This window comes from Triturus cristatus, chromosome 5_1 (assembly GCF_964204655.1).
Source record: "Triturus cristatus chromosome 5_1, aTriCri1.1, whole genome shotgun sequence".
NCBI lineage: Eukaryota > Metazoa > Chordata > Amphibia > Caudata > Salamandridae > Triturus > Triturus cristatus.
The window spans coordinates 320,050,227-320,062,540 of record NC_140587.1 but is presented as its reverse complement, the minus strand read 5'-3'; positions in this window follow the sequence as shown (position 1 = coordinate 320,062,540).

Below are 12,314 nucleotides of genomic sequence, written 5' to 3'. Positions count from 1 at the left end.
TAGGAGTCTCACTTACACCATCTCCGATGCAGGCACTCCTGGGGTACACGAAAACCATTAAGAAACCAGTTCGCCGGTTTGCAACCGTTGCTTTCCTCCTTGCGAAGAGGCTAATCGCCTGTAGATGGGGTAGGGGCAGGGCTCCTAAATACAAAGACTGGATCGACAACATGGTGCATTGCCAAGATACACTGCTCTGCTATGCTGAGCTGCTACCCACAGCGTCCAGACCAGTGGATATTTGGAGTCCCCTTACGACATATTTATTATCACACCCGCTGACATAGCACACCCTCACTTACCCGATTGCCCGAATTCTATGCCACTGATTCCACTGGATCATTCCAGTTGGGAGGGGGGGGGGTGGGAACTCTGTTAGGTGAGGGAGGTCCTGGATCTCACTCTTTATCGGCGGGTCGGAGCACCCGCTACTGACTGTTGGTCCCTCCGAGAACTGGCATGCCCTCTTTGGGAGTACAGGAAGGCGATGAGGGTATAGTCATCCCAAATGTCACCACAGACCACGAATCAGGTGCCACTGTGACCATGAGTTACTGTATTCCTCGGGGGTGGCTTGAGAGGTCACTACCCTCTACAGAGTCAACCTATGCACATATTGTAATGGTTTCTCAGGTTTAATAACACATACAAATCACATGACGTAAAGTATGTTGCGGCCCCACTGAGCATCGTACTGTGGCACTACTGTTTACTGTAACGCTGCCGGCCCCTGAAGGGGTTGTAGGCGGACAGCTGTGTACTAAACCATCATTCAGTTTATATATTACGCTGCCGGCCAGTTGCTGGTTGTAGGCACAGGGGCTGTGTACTGCCTATGTCCAATTTAATAAAGGTTTTTGAAAATTAAAAAAAAAAAAAAAAAAAAGATGCACCCAGGGCCATGTCCCTACCTGCTGACTTGCCATCATAGATGTCTTCAAAAGGTACCACCGACTAATCCTCAGTTATGTGATGGCATAGAACAGGATCATTATCACTAGGAAGACCGGGGCAGTCTATTAAACTGCCAAAACAGAGCACTATCCCCCCCTTCACAGGCTTGTGCTAGATCCTCCCAAGCTCTCTCTCTTAGCCTGGCCTTGCAAGTAGCACACATGCACAAAATTCCTACCATCCAGAATTTTCCCCTCTTAGCCCAATGAAAACCCTAACCCTAGTGCCTACAACACAAAAGGCTCCAAAACCCAATGTGGAGAAAATTCTGGAATAAGGGTAGATAAGGTATTTAGGTCCGGGCTTGGCAGCTTGTAGGGAAAACGACCAAACCCAGACATTTCTGAAAACTATACGCCTGCGGGAATCCAGAGTAGTGTACCTTGCGTGGATCCTATGAAGCTTTTCTACTTTCCCCTCAATGTCCGGCAAACCTCCAACTTTACCGAAAATAGCACATTTTCCCTGCATTTATGTGACAAAAACGTCTGGAATTTAGGGATCCACAAATTCCTACCACCCATCGTTGCCTTGTTGTGATAAAAACGCAGCCCTACTTGTGTGGTTGGGCCTAATGCCTGTGATTGCTATGGATCAAACCAGGGTCAATGAGAGTCCCCTCACGAGGTTACCTCTCTCCTCCAATGATACTGTGATTTTTAGGAAAAGTTAGAGGTTTGCAAGTCTTTGTGGATAAGAAATCTTTCTGGGATCCACGTGAAGCACACCACCCTGGACTACCTTGGACGACTAGTTTTCAGAAATTACTAGGTTAGATTTTCCTGGGTGGCCGTTGTGCCCGGCTCGAAATACTGCAGCTAACCCCCATTGCCAAACCAGGTCTTTTTTTCTTTTTACAGTGAATGTTGATGTCTTCACAGTACGTTTTGGATCCTTTTGTGTTGCACGCAGACTGGTGAGTTACCATTTTTAACAGGCGACATGGGGAAACAGTGGATGGTAGGAAATGTGTGGCTCCCAATGGATTGCAGAAGTTGTGCTCACAGAAATGTGTGGGAAAAGTGTTTTAGCCAATGTTTGAGGATTGCAAGGGCTTCCAGGAAAAAACAAACCTGGTGAGAGTCACACAAGTTATGGCACCCTGGACTTTCCCAGGTGTCTAGTTTTCAGAAATGTATAGGTTTGACAGGGTTCCCTGTATGCCAGCCTATCTAGGGCCCAGTTTCTGAGGCTCCTAACATTATATAAAATGGTGGGTTTTTTGGGTGGAAAAATCGGATCTGTCCATGTTGTGTTTTGGGCCTTTCCTGTCGCAGGCACCAGACTCACCCACACAAGTGAGGTACGATTTTTATTGGGACACTTAGGGGAATGCTGGGTGGTAAGAAATGTGTGGCTGCCCACAGATTTCAGAATTTACCCTCACAGAAAGGAGAGAATAATTGTGTGTTAGGCGCACTTTGAGGTTTGCACAAGCTTCTGGTTAATTAAAAAAAAATCTGGGTACTAAAAAAACTTCATTAGAACACCTCAAATCACATCATCTTGGACACCAACAGGTGTCTAGTTTTCAGAAATGTTTAGGTATCATTGGTTTTCCAGAGTGGCGGCAAAGCTAGGGCTGAAAATCCACATCTACTGATTATAAACAAAAGTGCAAATTCAGCTGGGTAAACTGTGATGTCTCCAGGCTGTATTTTGGGGCGTATTCAGTGGCAGCTCCTCCACAACGGTGGAGGCGCATCGCTCCACTGCCTGGCTCATAGCCAACAAACGAAAAATAAAACAATGCACATTTTTAGTTTGCCAGCTCTGAGCCAGCTTGTGCAGGGAGGGGTGGGGTGGGGCGGGGCATGGGAGGGTGGAGAAGGAGTTCTTGTGCACCTCGTAACTGCTCATGTGTGTTTGGACAGCTGTTTCAGGCCAATCAAAGCACACATGCTCACTTGGGTATCTCCAGCCCAGCTGCATTCAGCAGCCAGGCTGGAGAAACCCCACATACTCAATGACCTGAGTGGAAAATCTTTCCTGCCCGCTTAGGCCAAACCCCGTGGTGCTCTGAGGCACAGGAATTGGCTAGGAGTCTGTCCCAGGGGCTCATGGGACCCAGGAAGAGGCCAGCAGGAGCGGCGTGAAAGGTGGCCCTCGGCGTCAGGTAAATGTTTTAAATTTATTATTATTATTAACATGCCCCCCTGTCCCCTTCTTCCCCACGTGCTCTCCCCCGTCACCCACTGCCCCACCACCCCTTGTTAATGACGGCCGCGTGTATTGTGTCTAAAGCTCTATGTCCAGCCACACAACATAGTTTTCATTTTTATCAGAAGTATGAGAACACAGAATAGTAGAAAATGTATTACCGCCAACTGGATTTCTCAGCATTTGTGCCTTGCAAATGTACCCCAGTGTGCAAGAAAAAAAACATTTTGCAAAGTGCTCTCTGATCATATGCTGATATGGGGACTCATAAATTTAGAGATATACAAATAATTATTGCTCCTAAACTCAGTATCTGGTTTACATTTCAGAAATGCATATGTATCCTTCATACCCAGTTTTTACCCTATATATTTTATCCTATGACTTGCTCTATACACAATGAAAAACCATTGTAAGGTGCAGCCCAGTTGTTAGCTCTGGTTACCTCGGGTTCTTGAAGAACCTACTAACCCTACATATCGCCACTTCCAGAAGGGACTAGCAGATCTAGCTGTACATTGCTTTTGTACATCGGCCATTGTGACAAGAAGTTACAGATGAAAACATCGTCGCGCATGGCTGTTTTTTCCCTACTCCTATTCAATTGTTTTACATTTCAACAATTAGTTTCTTTGGGAAACCTTTGAGGGGTCTACACAAATGGCCTGTTCAGAATTGTATCTATTCTTCAGAATTGTATAGCTACCTGTTTACACCACAAACTGGAAGAAGATTGAATCACAAAAATTGGAAAAAAGGGCTTCCAATTTGAAAAATGCCAAACGGGCTAAACAATTTTTGATTCAGCTCTGTTTGTTCCTGAAAGCTGGTAAGATGGTGATTTTAGTACAGGAATCCATTTGTTGCTGCCCACGCATTTTGTCAGCTTCTGGGGAGCTGCCCAGCCAGTAGTTTGGTCCACAATTTCCCTAATGCCGATTACACCCCCCCCCCCCATTCCATCACTCTCTAGCCAGATCCACACTAAAGTGAGGCACCCCAAAAACACTCCATTTTTTTCTTCAGATTCGTTTCCGGACACCCTGGCTGGTGGTACACTGCCCTCCTACCTCTACACGCACATTCGTGGAATAATTAGTGTTTCCTATTTTGGAATTCAGCTCCTTACAGGTATCCTCTCCCACTCAATTTTTGAAAATGGTGTAATTCACTGGCGGTTTGACCACTTTCCTCACTCTCTTCTTCTTCTCTTACTCACCGCTGTACAGCACGTAAAAATATTGTAACCGGGTCCTGAAGATGACCTGAACTGACTACAGGTCAAAACGTCTTTGACTCTCCAGTGCAATTTCTGGCACAACCCTACGATTTATCAAATTGTTGAGTTTCTCTAATTTTTGTAACCAAATGTTTTTAACCGAAAAGTTCCTTCTTATATTTATTGTATATCCTGCGCCACTCTCCGCTGTCACTTGTCACATGTGCCGTTCACTTTGTTTTTCACAAGCACATACTAGCGCAAGCTTTTGTTACTGGTTACTTTCACATTAATTGTAAATAGTGCTGCAACTGATCTTTTTCCCTTATTTGTTCTAAAAATACAGTTTGCTCCTTCCATTACTCAAACCATCACTCAAGCCTCCCTGTCTCCCCTACTTGAGCAATTTTTGTGCATGCTTTATATTGTGTATTGCTCCCAGAGGGGAAAAAAGGGGTACTAGTTGTTAGCAGGATGGGCCATCCTGCCAGGATAGTTGGTGAGGAACTGTTCCCTGCCTCACTTACATTTGAAAGGGCTACCTCCAGCACACACACACACACAGAATCTTGACACCAGTCTTTTGTCACCCTAGGCTACTTGGAGTCTTGGCTGTGGAAGGAAGTAACTTTCCCAAAACCAGTTCTGGGGGTAGTATAGGGAGCCCTCCCCCCACTTCCAAGGCTGGCACCAAATATAAATATTGGACCTCTTGAACCACTCATGAGATCACTTCTGAACCTGTGAAAGACTGAAGAGGGACTGCCCTCCTGGCTGAGGAAAGAAGCCTCAACCTGCCCCTTGAACCCAGAACCACCAGAGTGACAGCAAGGTCTGGCTGGCTGGCCTACAGCTCGGAGCTCGAGGGACACAACAAGCTCCAGAGGCCAAGCTGCAACTGCCCAGCTGACATCCTACAACTGGACTAGACTGGAACTACAACAAGACCTGGTGCCTCTGCTAGACTGATACCCTGAAGCTCAAAAGGTGCCACCTCAGGTTCTGGACCCCTGACTGGTGTCAGAGTGCACTCCTCTTAAGGAAAGGTAGAAATCCTGTTGTTTTGGGCTCTTCGTGACCTAAACGGGCATGTTTGTGCTGAGACTTTGCTGCCCTTGAAAACTGTCTACGCAAAGCTGTGGTGAACCAGACTCTTCGGGCTACAGTGACCGCCAGCGTCGCTAGCAATGCAAAATCTGCACTTTACGGTACAGCAAGAAAAGCCCGCAGTGGCAGCCAATTCGAAGTTCGAGCAATGGCCATATGTGACATCAGACTGGATTTTTGCACTACAGTGAAAACCATCCATGATGACAGGTCTGCTCTTTGCGCTACAACAATGACTATCCATGACCCTCCTTGATTGGTAAGTTCTTTCTTTCACATGTGACTTTGGGGGCCTTTTTTCATTCTTCATTTGCACTCCCTGAGTGATTTCCTTGCTCTCTACCTGGTCCTTCCCAACATACTTTATTTTTTTATTTATTTGGTTATTGGTTAGGGCCTGGCAGCCTTACTCCATTACTGGGCTGCCCACATTTCCCATGATGCACATAGTTTTGGTATACCATTCTGAAATGACTATCCACCATTTTCCGAAAAGTGAAATCTGAAAGAAACACGTTAGTTAGATTCCTCACCTTAGAATATCCCCAGGCGTCAGACTGGATCCGGAAGATTTTTCGTCAGCAATACCCCTTGCGCGTCGCTAGGCGTCGTCTGCGGCTCCGCGTCCGTCGTCGGCGTCGTGCGCCGGAATGACGTCGTCGGAGTACTTAGACGCAGCCCTCGCGCGCTGACGTCAGTTTTTCTTTTTTCCGCGCCAGTAAGCGCAGATCCGGGAGAGCTACCCCTTTAGTCAATTTTTGACTAACTTTTTGATCCTGTCAATCGACACCGGTGCCGGTAGGATGCCTGGGTTTAAAGCCTGTACGGACTGTAGCCGATTGATGTCGGTTACGGACCATCACCGCCGGTGCCTGTACTGCTTGGGCCTCGACCACGACGCGGAGTCGTGCTCGGACTGTAAGGCCCTGACCTCGAAGGCTAGACGGGAGCGGTCCCGTAAGCTTCTCGAGATTCGTCACTCGGCTCCGCGCGCCTCTCGATCCCGGTCCAGGAGGAGGTCCAAGGATCGGTCGCGGAGCCGCAGCCGACGTCACCATCGGTCGTCGGGATCAAAGTCTTCGGGTAAGTCGAAGCATTGCAAGAAGTCCAAGAGGCGACATCGCTCTTCGGACTCCCCTCGCCGGTCGCGCAACTCGGTCGAGGGTCAGGGTGGTTCCACCCCCGCGGCTCCGGCGGAGCCGCAGGCGCCGCGTCCGTCCCCATACCCTCCGGTCCCTGGGACTAACGCGACACCGGCGGAAGTCAGTGCCTTCCTCTCGGCCATGAGGAACCTGGCTTCGCCGTCGGCGCCCGCTGGTGCGCCTTCGGGCCCCGCGGACCCGACTGGGCTGCCTTGCCAGCCGGCGGCTCCGGCGCCGTTGACGGCTCCGGCCTCGACGCCGCAAGCGCCCGAGGGACCCGTTCTCGAGTCCCCGTCGACGCCGGTCAACCTTGTCACGCCTCCTCCACCGGCGTCGACTCCGGTTCCACCCCCGACGCTGACGTCGACCCCGCTCGACGTCGTGCCCCAGTTCAGTCCCGCTCCGGGCCCGGCGCCGGTCCGGCGTCGATGGACGCCGAGATCGACGCCGCTAGAGACACATTTTGTCTACCGCCCGGCTCCGTTACTTTCTCCTCTACACCAGGAGTCGGATGATGGGGACTACTGGGAGGGATCCGAGGATCCTATGGCCGATCAGGCCCAACTGTCCCAGGACTGGGCAGATGAACTGGGGGAGGCCAGTGGTCTGGATACCTCACCAGACACTGGATTCATCTCTCCTCCGACTGTGGCTTCGGAGGAGGGTGCTGCTTTCTCCGTGGTGCTGCGCAAGGCGGCCGCAGCCCTTGGGCTCGAGCTACCTGCCGTGGCTGTGAGGACGAACGTCCTCACTGAGGTGCTTCAGTCTGCAGCAAGCTCCACTGAGCCTCTGCTGCCATTCAATGAGGCCCTCACTGACGTTCTACAGGGCACCTGGTCCAAGCCCTCCACAGTTCCTCCTGTGGACAGGAACGTTGCCAGGCGCCACCGCCCTGCTCCGGGTGACCCCAGTTTTCTGTCCCAACACCCTACCCCTGAGAGCCTGGTTATCCAGGCCTCCACCTCCCAATCCTCTTTCCCGACCGCCCCGCCGGACCGGGATTCCAAGAGACTGGAGCAGTTTGGCAAGAAACTGTTCTCTTCCCTTAGTTTGGGCCTGCGGTCTTTGAACACCGCTTGTCTCTTGGACCGTTATTCCCACTCTCTGTGGGATGCGGTGGAGGACGCGCTGCCCCTGTGTCCGGAGGAGGTCCAGACACGACTTACCCAGGCTCTGGCCGATGGGAGGGATGCCGCGCGACATGCTATACGTTGTGGGCTTGACACCACGGACTCGCTGGGTAGGGCCATTTCCACCACTGTGGCGCTTCGACGTCACGCCTGGCTGCGGTCCACGTCGTTTTCCGGCGATGTCCAGAGCACTCTCATGGACATGCCGTTTGATGGCACTCGCCTGTTTGGCGAGAAGGCGGACAGTGCGCTGAACCGCTTTAAGGACTCCCGGGCTACGGCCAAGTCCTTGGGCCTCTCGGCCCCGCGGTCGCAATCTTCCGCTTTTCGCCCCTTTCGTGGCCAAGGAAGGGGTGCCTCCTCACGTGCGCCTAGCCACCAGCCGCAGAACCAACCTGTGCGCGGTCGCGGACGTGGTTTCCGCCGAGGCGGATCTGGAGGACGACTAGGTCAGCCCACATCCACCCCGGCAGCATCCGCCTCAAAGCCTTCCTAGTCCGAGCTTTCAGGCCCATTCCACGCCAGTGGGCGGCAGAGGTCGCCATCACCTGCTCCACTGGCGGTCCATCACATCGGACAGGTGGGTGCTGCAAATCGTCCGAAGGGGCTACTCCCTCCCCTTCGAGACGACCCCTCCAGCCATGCCACCGCAGCACCACCGTATCTCGGGGGATCATTTGCATCTTCTCCACGAGGAAGTTTCCGCCCTCTTGGCCAAGGGGGCCGTCAAGCGCGTTCCGAGCCCAGAAGTAGGTCGTGGTTGTTATTCCCACTACTTTCTGGTTCCCAAGAAGGGCAAAGGGGGCCTACGCCCTATCTTGGACCTTCGGAACGTCAATGCCTTCCTCCGGAAGGAACGGTTCAAGATGTTGACTTTGGCTCAGGTTCTGGCTGCCCTAGACCCCGGAGACTGGATGGTAGCGTTGGACTTGCAGGACGCTTATTTCCACATCCCCGTCCTGCCGGACAACCGGCGTTACCTGCGGTTCACGGTGGGCCAAGAGCACTTTCAGTTTACTGTGCTCCCCTTCGGCCTCACCAGTGCCCCTCGGGTGTTCACGAAAGTGATGGCGGTGGTCGCAGCTCATCTGCGCAGATCAGGGGTTCCAGTCTTCCCCTATCTCGACGACTGGTTGTTGAAGGCGGGCTCGCCCCAGACAGTCGTCTCCCACCTCCAGACTACGGCGGATCTCCTGCATTTGCTGGGGTTTTCCATCAACGTGCCGAAGTCACACCTGAGTCCCTCTCAGAAGCTCCTCTTCATCGGAGCGGTTCTCGATTCGGCGCAGTTCCGGGTCTATCCACCGGAACAGCGGGTCCGGGATATACAGGCCCTGATTCCCATCTTTCGGCCTCTATCCTGGGTTTCGGTCAGGCTAGTGTTGCGGCTTCTGGGGCTGATGGCCTCCTGCATCCTACTAGTGCATCACGCCAGGCGGCGCATGCGGGCTCTGCAGTGGGACCTGAAGTTTCAGTGGGCCCAGCATCACGGCAACCTGTCCGACCATGTCTTGATCTCGGAGGGCACTGCACAGCAGTTGCAGTGGTGGCTCACGGACCGCGATTGGGTCATGGGCAGGAGCCTCTCCCTTCCCCAACCGGAGCATGTCGTAGTGACGGATGCGTCCCTCCTGGGATGGGGTGGCCATATGGGAGAGGCGGAGATCAGAGGCCTCTGGTCTCCGGCGGAGTCTCGTCTCCACATCAACCTGTTGGAGTTGAGAGCGATCCGACTTGCACTGAAAGCCTTCCTTCCCTCTGTCAGGGGCGGTGTCGTGCAGGTGTTCACGGACAACACCACCGCCATGTGGTATTGCAACAAACAGGGCGGGGTGGGGTCGTGGACCCTTTGTCAGGAGGCTCTGCGCCTCTGGACGTGGCTGGAACACCAGGGCGTCACCCTGGTGGTTCAACATCTGGCGGGCTCTCTGAACGCCAGAGCGGACGAACTCAGCCGCCGGTGCATGATGGATCACGAATGGCGTCTGAACTCCGAAGTGGCGCAAGGTCTCTTTCAGCAGTGGGGAGAGCCTTGGTTAGATCTATTCGCCACCGAAGAGAACGCGCAATGTCAGCAGTTCTGCGCGTTGGAATTTCCAAGGCGGCACTCGCTCGGCGACGCTTTTCGTCACAAGTGGAGTTGCGGTCTGTTGTACGCCTTTCCGCCTATACCACTTCTGCCCAGAGTGCTGAAGAATATCAGGCACGACCGGGCCCAAGTCATCTTGGTGGCTCCGGATTGGGCACGAAGATACTGGTATCCCGAGCTACTCAGTATGTTGACCGATCCTCCGATACGTCTGCCCCTTCGGGAGGATCTTCTGTCGCAGCAGCAGGGGACGGTCCTCCACCCGAACCTGTCCAGCCTCCACCTCCATGCGTGGAGATTGAGCGGCGGCAGTTGATGCCATTTGACTTGCCTCCTGAAGTCTGTGATATCATTTGCGAGCCAGGCGTCCCTCCACAAAGTCGGTATACGCCTGCCGGTGGAACAAATTTGTGGCATGGTGCACAGCAAAGGCTGTGGATCCCCTTTCCGCCCCTCTTTCTGAGGTTCTCCTCTTTCTTCTTTCTTTGGCCCGGCAGGGCTCTGCCCTGGGCACCCTGAAAGGTTATCTTGCTGCTATCTCTGCCTTCTTGCGGCTTCCTGATCAGCCTTCTCTTTTCAAGTCCCCTGTGGTTACACGCTTTCTCAAAGGCATTACTCACACGTTCCCTCCTGTCCCTTTTGTAATGCCTCAGTGGGACTTGAATCTGGTCTTGACATTCCTGATGTGCGCTCCCTTCGAGCCTCTTCACAATTGTCCTCTTCGTCTTCTGACTCTTAAGACTGCTTTTCTGGTAGCCATCACCTCGGCTAGGCGGGTGAGTGAGCTCCAGGCTTTATCTTCAAAGCCTCCTTTTCTGTCTGTTCATCCGGACAAGGTTGTCCTTCGGCCTCGTCCCTCCTTTCTTCCGAAAGTGGTGACTCCATTTCATCTTGGGCAGTCTGTCACCTTGCCCACCTTCTTTCCGCCTCCGCATCCTTCCAAAGAGGAAGAGAGGCTCCACCGTCTGGACCCAAAACGTGCGCTCTCCTTTTATTTGGACCGCACAAAGCAGTTCCGGGTGGACGACCAACTTTTCGTTGGATACGTGGGTGCTAAGAAGGGGAAAGCGGTGCACAAACGGACCATCTCTCGGTGGGTCGTTTTGTGCATCAAAATTTGTTACTCCTTGGCAAAAAAGGACCCTCCTGTTGGGCTGCGCGCCCATTCCACTCGGGCCACAGCGGCTACTACTGCTTTGGGACGAGGTGTCCCTTTGCAGGACATCTGTCAGGCGGCGACGTGGGCTTCGCTACACACGTTTGCCAGGCATTATTGCCTTGACAGCCAAGTCCGGAGGGATGGCTTCTTTGGCCGTTCTGTCCTCCAGGACTTTCTGGTGTGATCTTGGTTCGCAGACCCACCAACGGGGATGGTATTGCTTGGGTATCTATTCTAAGGTGAGGAATCTAACTAACGTGTTTCTTTCAGATGAACAAGTTACTTACCTTCGGTAACGATGTATCTGTAAGAAACATTAGTTAGTTAGATTCCTCACTGACCCACCCATCCTCCCCGTTCTGCGAACTGACATCTAGGGTTAAGGTTATCCTTTTCAGGCCCCTAGATTTTATTTTTGGCACCAGTGTCGGTCTTTGCATGGCTCTGCGTTCCTGGCGCGGAAGACTATGTACAAGAACTGACGTCAGCGCGCGAGGGCGGCGTCTAAGTACTCCAACGACGTCATTCCGGCGCACCACGCCGACGACAGACGCGGAGCCGCAGACGACGCCTAGCGACGCGCAAGGGGTATTGCTGACGAAAAATCTTCCGGATCCAGTCTGACGCCTGGGGATATTCTAAGGTGAGGAATCTAACTAACTAATGTTTCTCACAGATACATCGTTACCGAAGGTAAGTAACTTGTTCTTCAGAGTATAAAAAAATATTTTCAAGATAGCCACCACACGTGTACACACAAAAAACAACTTGGAATGATTTTTTTCTTTTCTTTAAAAAAAGAGACCTTGGAGATGGTTGCCACATCTGGTTGTCTCGGGGGCGTGGGGGCTTTGCGTGGAAATGAGCACTGGGAAAGCCAATAGATGTCATACCTAAGGCCTGTTTTCTTTGTCAATGTTTGTTTTCTTTACCTCTACACTGCATGATCTTCCCACTGCATACTGGCTTCCTGCCTCACCTGTTTGGTAGGCGAAAAATACAGATACAAACCCTGACACCTACACTGTCCCCTCTTGTAATTTCTGAAAATAGTTACTTTAAGAAAATGTGTTACCAATTTTATAGTATCTTCAGATTTTTGATTCTGGAGGGTATTCGTTTTTTTCCCTGCCATCTCCCTAATAAAATGTTCTATGCAATTAAGCCCAGTATGGTGAGTGGCTCTGGAATGCCTATGTTCTCCAGTCTTCTGCTCTCTTTAAAAACTGTGTTGGACCTGGCATCCATGGCGAGGTTCTCCCCTAAACTTTTGCCTGCAAACCTCCTGTCTTGCTGGCGTAGGACTCTGCAGACTTTACCACTGCTAGCCAGTGCTTGTATCTCTCTTTAAAAC